The sequence below is a fragment of the Oryctolagus cuniculus genome, chromosome 10 (genome assembly GCF_051225735.1).
Source record: "Oryctolagus cuniculus isolate XC-2025 breed Fujian yellow rabbit chromosome 10, ASM5122573v1, whole genome shotgun sequence".
NCBI lineage: Eukaryota > Metazoa > Chordata > Mammalia > Lagomorpha > Leporidae > Oryctolagus > Oryctolagus cuniculus.
Window position 1 is genome coordinate 3,924,725 of NC_142876.1, and position 13,753 is coordinate 3,938,477.

Sequence of the window (13,753 nt, forward strand, 5' to 3'; positions counted from 1 at the left end):
ACATCTATCTGAAGGAACACCTGTGCAGCCCCCGAGAGAGCCGGCCGGCGGTGTGCCGCTCCCCCGCGGAAGTGGGGAAAGTGGCTAGGGGGAACCCCCCTTCCACGGAGGTGGAAGGGTCGGTAGCCAACCCGGGAAGAACCAGCAGCAAACCCGGGAAGGGCCGAGCAGACAAAAGAACAGCGCAGGGTCCTGTGTCGTTCCTCCATGAAGAAGGGGAGCGACATAATGGTGCCGTGACTCGGATAGGAAACCTAGGAGGAGCAGCAAATGGTGCCGTGACTCGGATATGAAGCCTAGGCAGGGTTTAGTGTCGTTCCTCCATGAAGAGGGGGAGCGACATAATGGTGCCGTGACTCGGATGTGAAGCCTAGGCAGGGTTTAGTGTTGCTCCTCCACGAAGAGGGGGAGCGACAGGCACTTGTACATTGTCTTGTCATTTTATTTGGATTTTTCTGTCATCATTGAGTAGTGGTTTGCTCTTTGAGTACTCTGGAATCAAGAACAAGGCCAGATCTGTTTTATTTCTTAGGGTATCTTAAAGAGAAAATCTTTTTAACTTTGATGAAGTTTAATTTATTCTTTGTCATTTATGTCCTATTTAGGAAAACTCTACTTTAAAGTCAGAAGGATGTTCTATGTTTTTGTTCCAGAAGGTTCAGAGTTTTATATATTTAGGCCTCTGAGCAATTTGGGATTGAGAAAGATGTAAGGATCAGTGTTCATCCCCCCTCCCATATGTTATAATCCTAGAACTACTGGTTTAAAAGGATTAGTCTTTCTTCCTTGGCACCTTGTGGAAAATCAACAGAGCAGGTGCCTGTGTGGAGTGACCTCTAGACTCAGTATTTGTTCCATGTTTCTGGATGATGTGACTACTGCAGCTCTATTACAGGAATTCTTGCAATCGGGTATGTTTTCCAGGTTAGTTTTCCGTTTCAAAATTGCTTTGGTTATTACAAGTTCTTTGCACACTCATACAGATTTTAAAAGAAGCTTCAGTATCTCCCAGAAGTCTCCTAAGATCTCTGCTGGGACTGCATTGACTCTGTAGGTGAATTCAGGGGTGACCGATGTTCAGCAACATGGAGTTCTATCCACAAATGTGGCACCTCCACTCTGTGGGTCTTCTTTAAATTCTATGACTTGTGCTTTGTAGAATTTTATGATACAGGTCTTCAATATATTTTTAAAAAATTTATCCCTAAGTAGTTTAATTTTTTTAATCTCATTTCTTCATAGTTTTTCTCTAAAATTCAATTGTGTTAGCTGTTTTTTTTTTTTTTCCCTACCTTTTAATTAGGCCAGAGACCCAAGATCAGCAGCATCAGTTTCCCCTCAGAGCTCATGACGTACGAGAATTACACTTCTGTCACAGAGAAGACATTCTCTGTTGCTTACATGGAGTGTGGTCAATAGGGAAGAGCTGTGCACTGCTTCCTACCAGCCTGGCTCTCTCCCATACTCATTCTTGTTGGAGAAGATGGACATAGATACCACATTGAGCTCACACAAACTCTAGCTGGGTTTGGAAATATAATAAGACCTATAATAATAATTCCACCATTCTCTTCATATTGCTATAATAAATTTGACAGACACTAATGATGTTATCATCTATCAAAGGAGCTATAAAATCAATGTGATCTTAACACCTTTGGACTTATCTACGTATAGATTAACAGCTTGAAAAAATTCACTTTTTCTGATATAGCCACATGCCTTCTGAGCAGTATTAACTTGACAATGCTAAATGCATTTTCAGAGTAAGCATTTCTAACATATTTGTGGAACTTTATCAACCAAATTATTTAATCTTGTCAGTGAAACAGATATAAAATGTTTGGTCAAAATGCTCAGTACATATATTTCCCATGTGAAATAGAAAGTATTTTAAAAAAAAACTCCAAAATGCATTTATTGAAAGGTTCCAGACTTAATATTTTGAAAACAATTCTAGATGCAGTATCACATGTTATAATATATTCACCCACATTAGCATGTTAAAGACCACACAACAAAGATAAACACACCACATTGCAAAAACCTCACTGTTTGCCCCTTCTTTCTCTTGGGAAAAATATAAACCAAGAAGAAAATTTTAGAAAAATAAATAGGATTTTTAAGAACTGAGGATAATCTGAACGTGGTGTCAGTTTTCAATATCTATTATAACAAAAGCTGTTTCTTATTTTGAGAGGCAAATAGAGGATGTTTTCAAAACCAAACAGTAGTTGTTAAACAGAAAATTTAATTGAAATTTTAGCAGGAATGCAAATTAAGTTGAAATCCATGGATAGCAAGCTACTGTTCAATGACTAGAGTTGTTAGACATTCTTATATTTTCACAAATTATAGTAAAAATTTAGAAATGAGTGGTTTGTAAACTAGTGCTACCCAAGAAACAGTATTAGCTAAGTAGCTTCTTTAAGAGTACTTATACTTTATGTTGGGGACAATTCTTAATCTAACAGGAGTACCCTATTAATCAACATGTCAGAGCTCCATTTGGTACCAGGGTAGCATGATGTAACAACTAATGTTTGCAGTTGAAGTTTTGTGCTAGAACTATAGCATCCTGAAGAATGTTACACATTCCCACTGACAGCTCTGTTTGTTCCTATTTCACATTAAATTGAAGAGTTTCTGCCTGAAAAATCAACACCATGTTGCATTTACATTTATCATATTGTAAGCTGAGGTTGGTCTTGTGAGGGTGCAGTTTGATAACTCTGAATTCAATGAGTACCACTGCGTAGGGCACACAGAGATACATGACAGCAATGATGCTTTGTTTTCATGTAAGTTTGATAGTTTACAATCTGCTCCCATACTCTATCCTAACAATTATTACAGCAGGCAGTCAAGAAGAAATTATTTGCATTTTACAAACAAGAAAACTGAAGTTCAAACAGGTAAATAAATCAGCCCACAGTCCTATGGCAGGCCCAGATTCCAACTCTGACACTGGGGACCAAAATCTGTACACACTGTGCCCAGAGAAAGCCTTAAGGAAGGCAGGAAGGACACACAGGGCCCATTTTGCTCCCTTCTGGCTTTACCATCAAACACTCATAATTTTCTGTGCTGCTCTGGCTTTTCGATGGCCCACAGTGACAACAGACATGGGGCCAGGTGTGTGGCTCCTGTCCTAGCAGATGTGGGCAACGCAGACAGTGTGAAGGCCACTCTTCTGCTCACCTCTCCCTGAACATCTCTAGAACGGGAAAGACAAACAGCCATGTATTTCTGCATTGCAATTCCTGCGTTTCTTAACACAATTTATCATTTGGAAGACTACCTATTTTCCTTCTTATTTTTATATGCTTTCCCTAGTGATAACACTAAGTTAAGTGGTGGATATGATTATTAATTAGGAAACCAAAAACCTAAGGTTTGTTCTCTCTGTTGCTATCAACCAACAACTGCTAGACTCCAAAGTTGTCTTCTGTTCAATAACATCATTATGGAAGAAGGAAGCTGATTTATTACAATTTAGGAACACCTGTAATTTTAAAAGAAACCTACATATATAGGCTTAAAACTATTAGTGTTGGGAAGCTGATTTATATATCAGGGTAGTTTTTTTTTCCCTACTCAATTTTCAAAGAAACAAATTCTACATACTGAAAGATGAGTAATATTTATCTGAATTTTCTCATGAGTCATATCTTTTGTCTTTAACAGGGACTTTTTTTTTTTTTTTTTTTTTTTTTTTTTTTTTTTTGACAGGCAGAGTGGACAGTGAGAGAGAGAAACAGAGAGAAAGGTCTTCCTTTGCCGTTGGTTCACCCTCCAATGGCCGCCACGGCCGGCATGCTGCGGCCAGCGCACTGTGCTGATCCGATGGCAGGAGCCAGGTACTTATCCTGGTCTCCCATGGGGTGCAGGGCCCAAGCACCTGGGCCATCCTCCACTGCACTCCCTGGCCACAGCAGAGAGCTGGACAGGGACATCTTTAAAGAGTATTTTATGAGAGTGGTAAACACATTGAAAATGTTAAGCCCTTTAGTAGGTGATTCAGATAATGAGGTCAAAACTAAACTAAAAACATGGACTGAGGACAGAATATTCTCTTTTTAATACAGGATCTAGTCAAACGTGTGCTCAAATATTAACAAGATTTGCAGTCTTTTGGGTCACTAGTACATCACAGCATATATGAAAAAAGAAAGTTTTTACGGTTCAACGTTAAACGACATAATAATATTCTAAAAATGTTATAACAGATTTTCTTAGATGTACTGAAATAAATAAATAGACTCTCCTTCAAAAAGTAACTGCCCAACTTGACTCACATTCAGAATCAGACCTAATGGCCTTCGTGGACTTGAGAAGTGCAGCTCAGCTACGCGACACTTTGTTTTCTGTGAACGCGGAACCCACTCTTCACTGTCCTTGATACCTGGAAAGCCCCCAGCAGAGTGGACCATATTTGCTTCAACTGATTTGCATTTTGTAATTGACAATGGCATTTCTGTCTCAACATGACATTAAAGAAGTCATAGAAGCAGTATGAGATTTTCCTGATCATCACTTGATTTTAAAATTTTGAGCACTATTACACTCAAATGTTTTTCAATATTCTTTTGGTACATGCTGAATGAGTGACACAAGGCTTAAACAATAAGAAATTGTAATTATATTCTAAGATTTATAAAATGGACGTAAGCTTATATACATGCTGAACCTAGGTGAACTCCAAACAGAGAGCATATACAATTTTTGTATTAAATTAAGAACAGGACATGAAAAAAATAGCTCATGTATTATAAATAAAAATTAAATGTTCATTCTCTGCTCTTGTTAAGTGTCAGGATAGCTTCTGGTAGGGGTGATCTGGATAGTCCAGGTAGACCTGGAAAGGGAGGTGAGGCTTTTTCTTTGTCTTGGTAAACTGCCTTGCTGCAGCAAGCGTGAGAATTCACAGAGCACAGTCACAGAGATGCTCACGGTGGCACAGGCTCACAAAGTGAGCTGGTGTGGTGATGATGAGGACAAGGATGTAAACAAAAAAGAACCCAGCTCCAGGGTTAGTTCTGCTGATCACTTAGCCTTTCTAAAGACAATTTTATTTTCTCTAAAATAAGAATATATATTCATGACTTCCAGGTACCAGACAACTATTAAAAACATCAAAGAAAGAAAATCAAATGAGCTGGGCTTGCCAGGTTTTTTTCAGCTTTCCTGGCTCCCGAGTAGCTACAGACAGAGCAACTCAGTGTCAGGCTAATGGCTCCATCACCAGGAAACTTCCCGGCCATGACACTCCCATTCACATCCTTTGCTTCCGCAGCCAGTGTGCATTCTCAGTCCCTGGGCTGCCCAAGAAGAGACTGGAATGCCATGGACTCTGAGGGAGCATTCTACCACCCATGGTTCCTGTTCCATCCCAACCAACTGCTAGGTTTGCAATATGAAGTAATTCAATTTCGTTGAGCTTTGGGCATGGCAAACATTTCTTCTGTAGAAGTCATATTCTTCATGACTACTCAAGCTGATTGGCTAGTTAAGACATTGAAAATAATAGTATTAACAGAAGCAACGATACTGAATGTAATTATTAGGTAGGGACTGAGCAGATAAACAAAAGAGCTCATAGAAAATCCAGTTTGTTACCTACAAGTTTAGCACATGACTCGAGCACTTTCTATTTCATTTGGGAAAGTATGAAAGGCGCCAGTAATTCTTTGCTACGGATCTCGCACGCTGTGAGATGGCTCAAACACTCGGAGTTGGCATCTGACGCCACCTGCTTGAATCTGTGAACATCCCAAGTGAGCAGACAATGGCAACAAAAGGGAAATGCATCAGCAAGCCTTTACGACAGACCACAAAGTGCGAAACGGCAAAAGCTGGGGTTGTTCAAACTGCAAAACTCACTGGCAAACTCACTGGACCAGGTGCTGTTTAGGGAAATACATAAGAAAATCACAAACTTGGTTATTTAAACAAAAGGAAAGTGTTTCCTGTCTCCCTTCACTCCCTTTGAAACCAAAGGCATAGATGGCTGGCTTGGTTCTTTGGAAAACATCTTGTTCTTGGTTCAAAAAAAGCAATCATAGAGCAGCATTATTAAGGAAACCAAACGATGATCGAATGTTAAAAAATAAAAATCAGACAACTTTACACCTGGAAGTAAGCCTTTCAGGAATAACAATGATAACAATGAACAGGGCTGATGAATTTTTTTGGAAGAAAAAAGTTCTAATCCAAAATTTTTAAAAAAATGCTACTAAACAGAAATCACAAGACCTATCAGGGCTAAGTTTCTTTGTTATTTTACATAATTTTGGAACTACCAGACACAGATTTAATTTGCCATTTCAGAACAAAAATCTAAGGTCTGCTTGTTGGCTGTAGAATATTTTTATCTGTCTACCTGCTGTGTGATGAAGAGACCAAACAGAGACGGCGCTCGCAGAGATGGCGAGTGAGAATTTCTCCACTTGACAGACAATGCCCTGATCACTACTGGTCGCTGGAGCACGGTGAACGATGCAGGGGACAGAAGTGACAGAAGTCGTCAGAGACTTTGGTCTCTAAAGACCATGGTGAACGCACTGCAATCTTGTTTAACTCAACCCTGTCATCAGAAAATGCTAACTGCAGATGCACTCACAACCATCCCAGTACCTCCTACACAAAGTACTGCATCTTCCTTGCTGCTTTGGAGGAGAGAGGCATATAAAGGTTTTGTTAATATAAAGTGAAGATTCAACAGTGGCTTGTTGAGAAAGGGACTATAGAATGTATGGGCTTTTTTATAAGTAGAGATATTTTAATGATGGGCTTTATGGTTAGGAGTCTTTGTAGAAAAGTTCAACACTTATCATAAAGGCATGTAGTCTCTAAACCTTTAAAGATGCGAGAGAGGAAAACTTGGAGAAGGGGGACGGTTTACAGAAGGCTGAGGAAGCCTCTGCATTTGTAGGCTGTTTTAGATGCTCCTCCTAGAGACCACAACGGCAGAGACCCCGTGCTCATCTGGAGCTCCATGGAAGGCAAATATTCGCCTCCCGGATGAACCCTGCGGGGAAGCCTATCATAAAGACGAAGTCATTTTGCTGAATGCTGAACTCCCATTTTAAGCCAACAGGAAGAATGGAAAATGTGAAAATGTGCTATTTTAGAATTCGGTTACAAAGTCACTAAATCCTCAAAGTCTCATACCAGCATTTGGATAAGTTTCGCTTTTATGTGGCATATATTTTAGAATACATTTATAGCATACGTTTATAGTTTTTATAGCTCAAGGCAGAGTAAGATTGTAACTGCAAAATAATCTGCAGTTGAAATGAAACCACTGCGCTCCTCACTTTGCCAGAGACCTAGGCCAGTGCGGTGCTCCTGACTTTCGTCACGTCCTCTGGGTCACAGCCCACGCTTCCAGGGTCCAGCGAAGTCCACGCTTCAGCGAGCCCTTCCGCACCTCCCTCTAGCCCTCACTGGCACCCCTTCCTTTGAAGTGCAAGCGCACCTTTAGCCTCTATCTCATGACTTGGCGTTTCTATACTTACTTCATTACACCCACGAACAACCTTCCACGAGGTTGCTTCACCTACTCTAACGCTGGAAATGCATTATAAGCGTCTCAAAGTCCAAAAGCTAACCCGCACGTACCGTATCCCGCAGTGTCTGCAGCAGAGCAAGTGCACGTGATGGGCACTTGATAAAAACCTGTGCTCGGCCCACGAGCAGGAATGGCAGCCTTCCAGGGAGCCAGTCACAGATGGCGCTTTCAGACTGTCCATTTCACGGCTCCCCTGTTCCACCCTTCACGGTGCCCACAGGAAGAGGCGCACGTGTGTTCTGTACTGTTCTGTGCCCTGACATGAAGGGCAGACACTGACTTCACGGCTGAGCGTTGCTCCTGGTGCAGGAAGGGGCCCATGCTTGGCAGCCACACTTCTCGGAGTCAGGAACACGGCTTCCAGGCCTAGGCAGCACCAGGGCCAGCGGCTCCCAGGAGGCCACCCTGTCCTTTCGCTCACCTTACACTTAAACCTTGATGGTCTCTCTCCCTCTCACTATCTAACTCTGCCTGTCAAAAAAAAAAAAAAAAAAAAAAAAAAAAAAAAAAAAAAAAAGGCTGGATTGGAAGCAGAGATAGGACTCGAACCTAGCTAGGCATATCAGCATTGCAAGCAGTGGCTTAACAGACTGTACCATAATACCTGCCCCAGCTTAAAATATTGGTGGGCAATATATTCTCACATAAAAAAAAATACGTAATGTCACTAATAGTTGCAAATGGGTATTTTTAGGGTTGGAAACTCTCATCCTTACAGAGAAAGGAGAAAACACGAATAATTTGAAAGTTAGCTACTGAAAAGTCCAGTAATTCTTTAAAGACAAAAAATGATGGGCACAGGGCTACTGAGATAAGGGTACTTTGTTCTCATTTTGAGATTAGTTATTTTATGATCATCCATAAAGAGTTTATTGAGATGATGTTTCCCAATTTTAGAGGTATAAACATGTTTTTTTTTTCCAAATAGAGGGAAAAATTTTTTTCTCCCCAACAAGGACATGTGTTTGTACCAGAAAACAGCCCTTCATAAATAACTGTCATCTTGATGAAACAGATGCACAGTTTTGTCTTCTTTGTGAAATTACATGATAACTGTCCTGTACAGGGGACTTCAAACATTGTTCATAAAGTGGTGGACATCTGGCCTAGAGGTTAAGACACCTGCTGAGACACACTCCTGGGTTTGAAAATCAGCTCCACTCCTGGCTGCAGCTTCCTGCTGAAGTACACCCTGGGCAGCAGGTAGATGGCTCGAGTCGCCGGGTGCTGCCACCCACTTGGGAATCTTGAATTACATCCCAGGACCCCAGCTTTAGCCTTTGTGAGCACCTGGGCAGTGAGCCAAGGAATGGGAGAACTGTTTCTCTCCCTCTCTGCTTCTCAAATAATAAATGAAAGATTTTAAAAAGAGGCGTGGGATGGACATTAAGACATGGGTCCAAATGCCCAAACTCTGTATCAGAGGGCCTGGGTTTGAGTCACAACTTTGCTCTCAACTCCAGCTTCCTGCTAGTTCCCACTGTGGGACGCAGCAGTGGCTGGGCCCCTCCTACCACATGGGAGGTTTACACTGGGTTCCCCCCACTAGGCTTCAGCCTGGCCCAGCCCTGGCCATTGAGGGCATTTGGGGAGTGACCTATCTGATGGAAGCTCTCTCTTACTCTGCGTCTCAAGTAAGTAAAATAACTTTTTTAAAAAGACAAGTGTATTTTGTTGCAAAAAAAAAATTTGAAATCCATAGTTTTTTTCATAATATACATTTTCTGAGGACTTTTTAAAGACCCCATGTACCTAACATTTATATCAAGGTTAGAAAACTGATAGAAAGTACAGTGAAAACCAGGAGATTAGACTTCAGGCTAGAGAAGCCCCTTTTATGGGGCCCCTTCCCCAAAATCCAAATCTTAGAGAAAAACTGGGTATAAGCCATCACAAATATGTACAGTGCTGTTTTGAACAGATAATTTCATACATAAAAAATGGCATTAATTGTTTTATTTTACTCCTGATTACCACTAAGACTGATCATCTTCCATGGTTCAGTTCTCCCAAAAACACCCAAACTGTGTTATTTTTCCATTTATCAACTGGTATTTTGAGATTCTCCTATCATCTCAATTCATGTGCATTCTTCATACATTAAAAATGCAATTCTTTCACATGTTTGTTCTCCATATCTAGATTACAGCCTAATGAAAGTGTTGGTAGCCACACTTTTGAACGCTTGCATTACACTGGGCAGACAGGTTCCTGAGGGCCATAAATCCACGGCTTCTGAGCGGAAGCTCTGCAGGCACGTGCCAGGGGAGGGCACAACCTCTGCTTCTTCCCCCAGCCCCCAGCCTGGCTTCCCTTTCGCCAGCCACTGTCACGGGGTAGCGCCCTCAGAGAAAGTTCCAGAGCTCTGCTAGTTGTGAAGTCTTGCTCCCACAGCACTGGACTAGCACTGCTTCCACCTCTCCCTTCAGGCTACACGGCACCAGTGTGGGTTTCAGCTGCCACCCACATCCCTCACCTCTCCTCCTTGATTTCTCTGGCTGTTTTCTCTGGCCCCCAGGTATTGTCGCTATCCCTTGGTGCTGATCCTGGAGTCCTTGTTAAAGTGTAAACACAGTCCCAGCGTAAAGGTATTATTACCGTTTATAGCTTCAACCACCACCACTACTGTCGGACAACTCCTAAACTTTATCTCCATCCTTGCTTGTTTTTGCAATAAATTCTTAGTTTCAGGTGATTATTAGATATCTCCACCTGGATGCTCTATCTGTATCACAAACTCTGGGTTTTAAAGCAAAAACTGTACTCTACCCCTCCTACCCCAACCCAAGGCTCCTGTGCCATCACTAGGTGGCAGGTTGGGAAGTCCTGTGTTGCTTCTTCCTCACGCTCCACACTCAGTGCTGCTGCCTGTACGCTGCCTGTCTCTAAAGAGGGCTCGTGCTTATTCTGGTTTTGACTTCCCGAACTTCCCTGAAACAAGCCCTGCTCATCTTTGTCGTTCTCCATCACAGTAGTCGTATTTTCCCAAACACGCATCTATGCTGCTCCTCTGCCCCTCAAAGCACTGAGTGGCTTCTCAAAGATGAGTCAAGATGATTTACCTCGAAGTCAGGTTTTCCACAATCAGCACTGCGCTCTCCGCTCACTGACTCTTGGCCCTGCGTGGTAGCTTTCCCACTTCCAAGGCGTTGCTCACGCTACTCTACAGACCTCTCTTGCTTCCACGGCTTCCTATGCAAGTCAACACCACCGCCCCTGTGAAGGGCTTCCTCCCCTCCCAGGACTTGACATTACATAGCCAGATTGACAAAGAAGAAAAACACACTTAAAGACAAAAGACACCACAGACATAGCTAATGAAGAATTGATAAACCTAGACGATGTATTTGGAGGTTAGATCACCGAAATTCGTTAATATCTGTACTAAATACAAATTCACATGAAAAATAAAAACATCCAATAAAACAGAAAAAGATTATGAAGAGAAAACTCACAAAATCAAAGCTGAAATCCCAATAAATATAGTAAAATATTTTTAGATTCCATATCAGAAAATTTAATTTAAATCATTTATTCTTAGTGAGACTGGCACAAACTTTTAAGAGAATGGCACAGATATGGACAATGGGGATCTACAGCAGAGGGAGCACAGTCACCACGTGTGTGTGTCTACAGGAGGGAGCACAGTCACCACACGTGTGTCTACAGGAGGGAGTGCAGTCACCTCGTGTGTGTGTCTACAGGAGGGAGCACAGTCACCACGCGTGTGTCTACAGCAGAGGGAGTGCAGTCACCACTTGCATGTGTCTGCAGCAGAGGGAGCGCAGTCACCACGTGTGTGTGTCTACAGGAGGGAGCGGCAGTCACCAAGTGCGTAGTTTTGCGGTCTATGGTCTCAGTGACCCCCACCCCACCACAGTCAAGTGTATTGATGAAACATTCAATATTAAACATGAATCACGCAGCATTCTGAGTGGTGCTATGAGATCTCAGCTCATCCTGCTGTCCAGTGTACCCCTCAGTCACCAGATAAATTGTCAAGGATCACCAGGGGTATACCCACAAGATCCTTCCTTCACTTCCGAATGGCCTCCGGGTACAAGAGTGGTGATGCTGGTAATTCACGTATGCCAGAGAGAAGCCACCAAGTCTCCCTCCTAGTGAAAAGGTGGAGGCTCTTGACTCAAGGCAGGAAATGAAATCACATGCTCAGGTTGCTAAGATCTACGGTGAGAACCTACCTGCTACTCATCAGTTGAGAAGGAGAAAGAGAAGCATCCTAGTTTTGCTATTGGAAACCACAAAAGGTACAGACGCAGTGTATGAAGTGTATGATAAGCGCTTATTTAAAAGGAATTCAAGGATACCACCCACTGCCTTAGGTATCACTGCAGGGACAAAGGGACTCTCTGAAGGCCAACACACAGGCATCACTCTCTGCTGTCTCGGAGATCCATGGAACCAGCCAGGACCGGGATGCATTTGGCTCTTTACTCAAAAATCTATACTTTCACCCAGTTACACACTTAAAAGATTAATCTTTCTCTTCTTCTATATTTATTTCTATCTCTTTAGATATAAATTCAGAATGGGACTTTAAGTGATCCCTCTCTTACTGGAAAAGGTATTTGAGATCCTCTACTGAAAGTTCTTGTGAAACCCATGAGGAAGAATCACACTGAGAGTAGCGGAGAAAGACACAGGGGGCCAGCGCCACCTGCGACACTGGCACACATTTGGGTGCCAGTTTGTGTCCTGGCTGCTCCGCTTCCAATCCAGCTCCCTGCTAATAGCCAAGCGTTTGGGCCCCTGCCACCCATGTGGGAGATCAGGGGCTCCAGGCTCCTGGTTTCGGCCTAGCCCAGCACTGGCAGATGCTGCCATCTGGGGAGTGAATCAGCGGATGGAAGATCTCTCTTCCTCTCTCTGTAACACTTTCAAAAATAAATCATTTTAAAAAAATAAGAAGAAACAAACACAGGTGAGTGAACCCTGCTGGCACAGTGATTTCCTGTGAAGACGTTCCAAACGTCTGACTGCGCTGTGTGCTGGCAGCGTGGACTCTGCAGATGGGCACACCTTTCCCGTCTGCTGGCTGGAAAGCTGCGCCACCATCTGACTGGCGATACAAGCAAGGAGTCTGCTGCCACGGATCTGGATGGATTCAAGTTGTCTGATTTAACATGCAGATGTTTCTTATTGGCTTTGAAACATGCACACAGACATAAACAGCCATTATCCAGACCATCAGCAAAGCTACCAAATGTATAAGAAGGCAAACAAGTTAAATTAAAAACACATAAACACAGGGCTTTAAACAAAAACACTAATTGTCCAAATGGTTAAGACACTGTGCCCTAGGACATGATCCTTTCATTTCCTGTCTGCCCAGCCTTTACTGCTCCCAGAAACACGGAAGCCTCTCTCAGCATTTCACCCTATCTGTACCAGATCAAGCGGCTAGGACTCATCAGTAAAAATGTTTTCTTCATCGACGAGGGAGACAATTCCCAATTTAGTTAACCCGCCAGTTTCTATCATAAACCCAGATGACAGGCACATGTGATAGCACTCAGGTGTGGATGCCTGTCCTAACAGGACCACTGTGCCCCACGGGAAGGCACGGCACCCTGAGGGCTCCATGGACCTCGGCAGGAGATGGTGCAGAAAGCTACCGGCAGAACAGGGCAAGACGGAATGTCAGATTTCATACTCGGCAGACATCCACCACTGATGCCTTGTAGTCAAAGGCTGTTAAATTACCTGTGAAGGGTTACTGGCAGCCTGAATGCTTTTCTCATTGTTTGTTTAGTTCCAAAAGCTCTTGGTCTTTGTGCTGATTGCCCTAACTGACAGCACAGGAAATCTGGACTTTGTAAACAGGGCATTGCTCTATTGGATTACAGGTCACAGGTCTGTAATCAACCTGTAGGGCTGAATCGGGCAGAGAAATATTTGCCTTGCAGAGCAAAGGAGCTTCATATAAGCAAACATCATTGCCATAAATCATAAAGCGGATGAACATGGAAGAGGGCACAAGGACACATGGTCTCATCCCTTTGGAGAAAAGACTACTACACTGTTTCAAAATGCAACATCCAAGACATACAAGAGAGGGACCGGATACTTGGGTTCACCAACTGGAATGAGAACCTGAGTGATTCTCCTTCCCTAAAACCCAGCCTCCCCCACACAAAATTCAGTAGCATCTACCTCTGT

At 42.8% G+C, this 13,753-nt stretch overlaps 1 protein-coding gene across 4 annotated transcripts in view; it reads right to left on the reverse strand.

Moving 5' to 3' along the window:
• Nucleotides 1–13,753, reverse strand: part of ZNF407 (zinc finger protein 407) — a 455,442-nt gene that overhangs the window by 75,259 nt on the left and 366,430 nt on the right. The gene's annotated exons all lie outside the window — the stretch shown is intronic.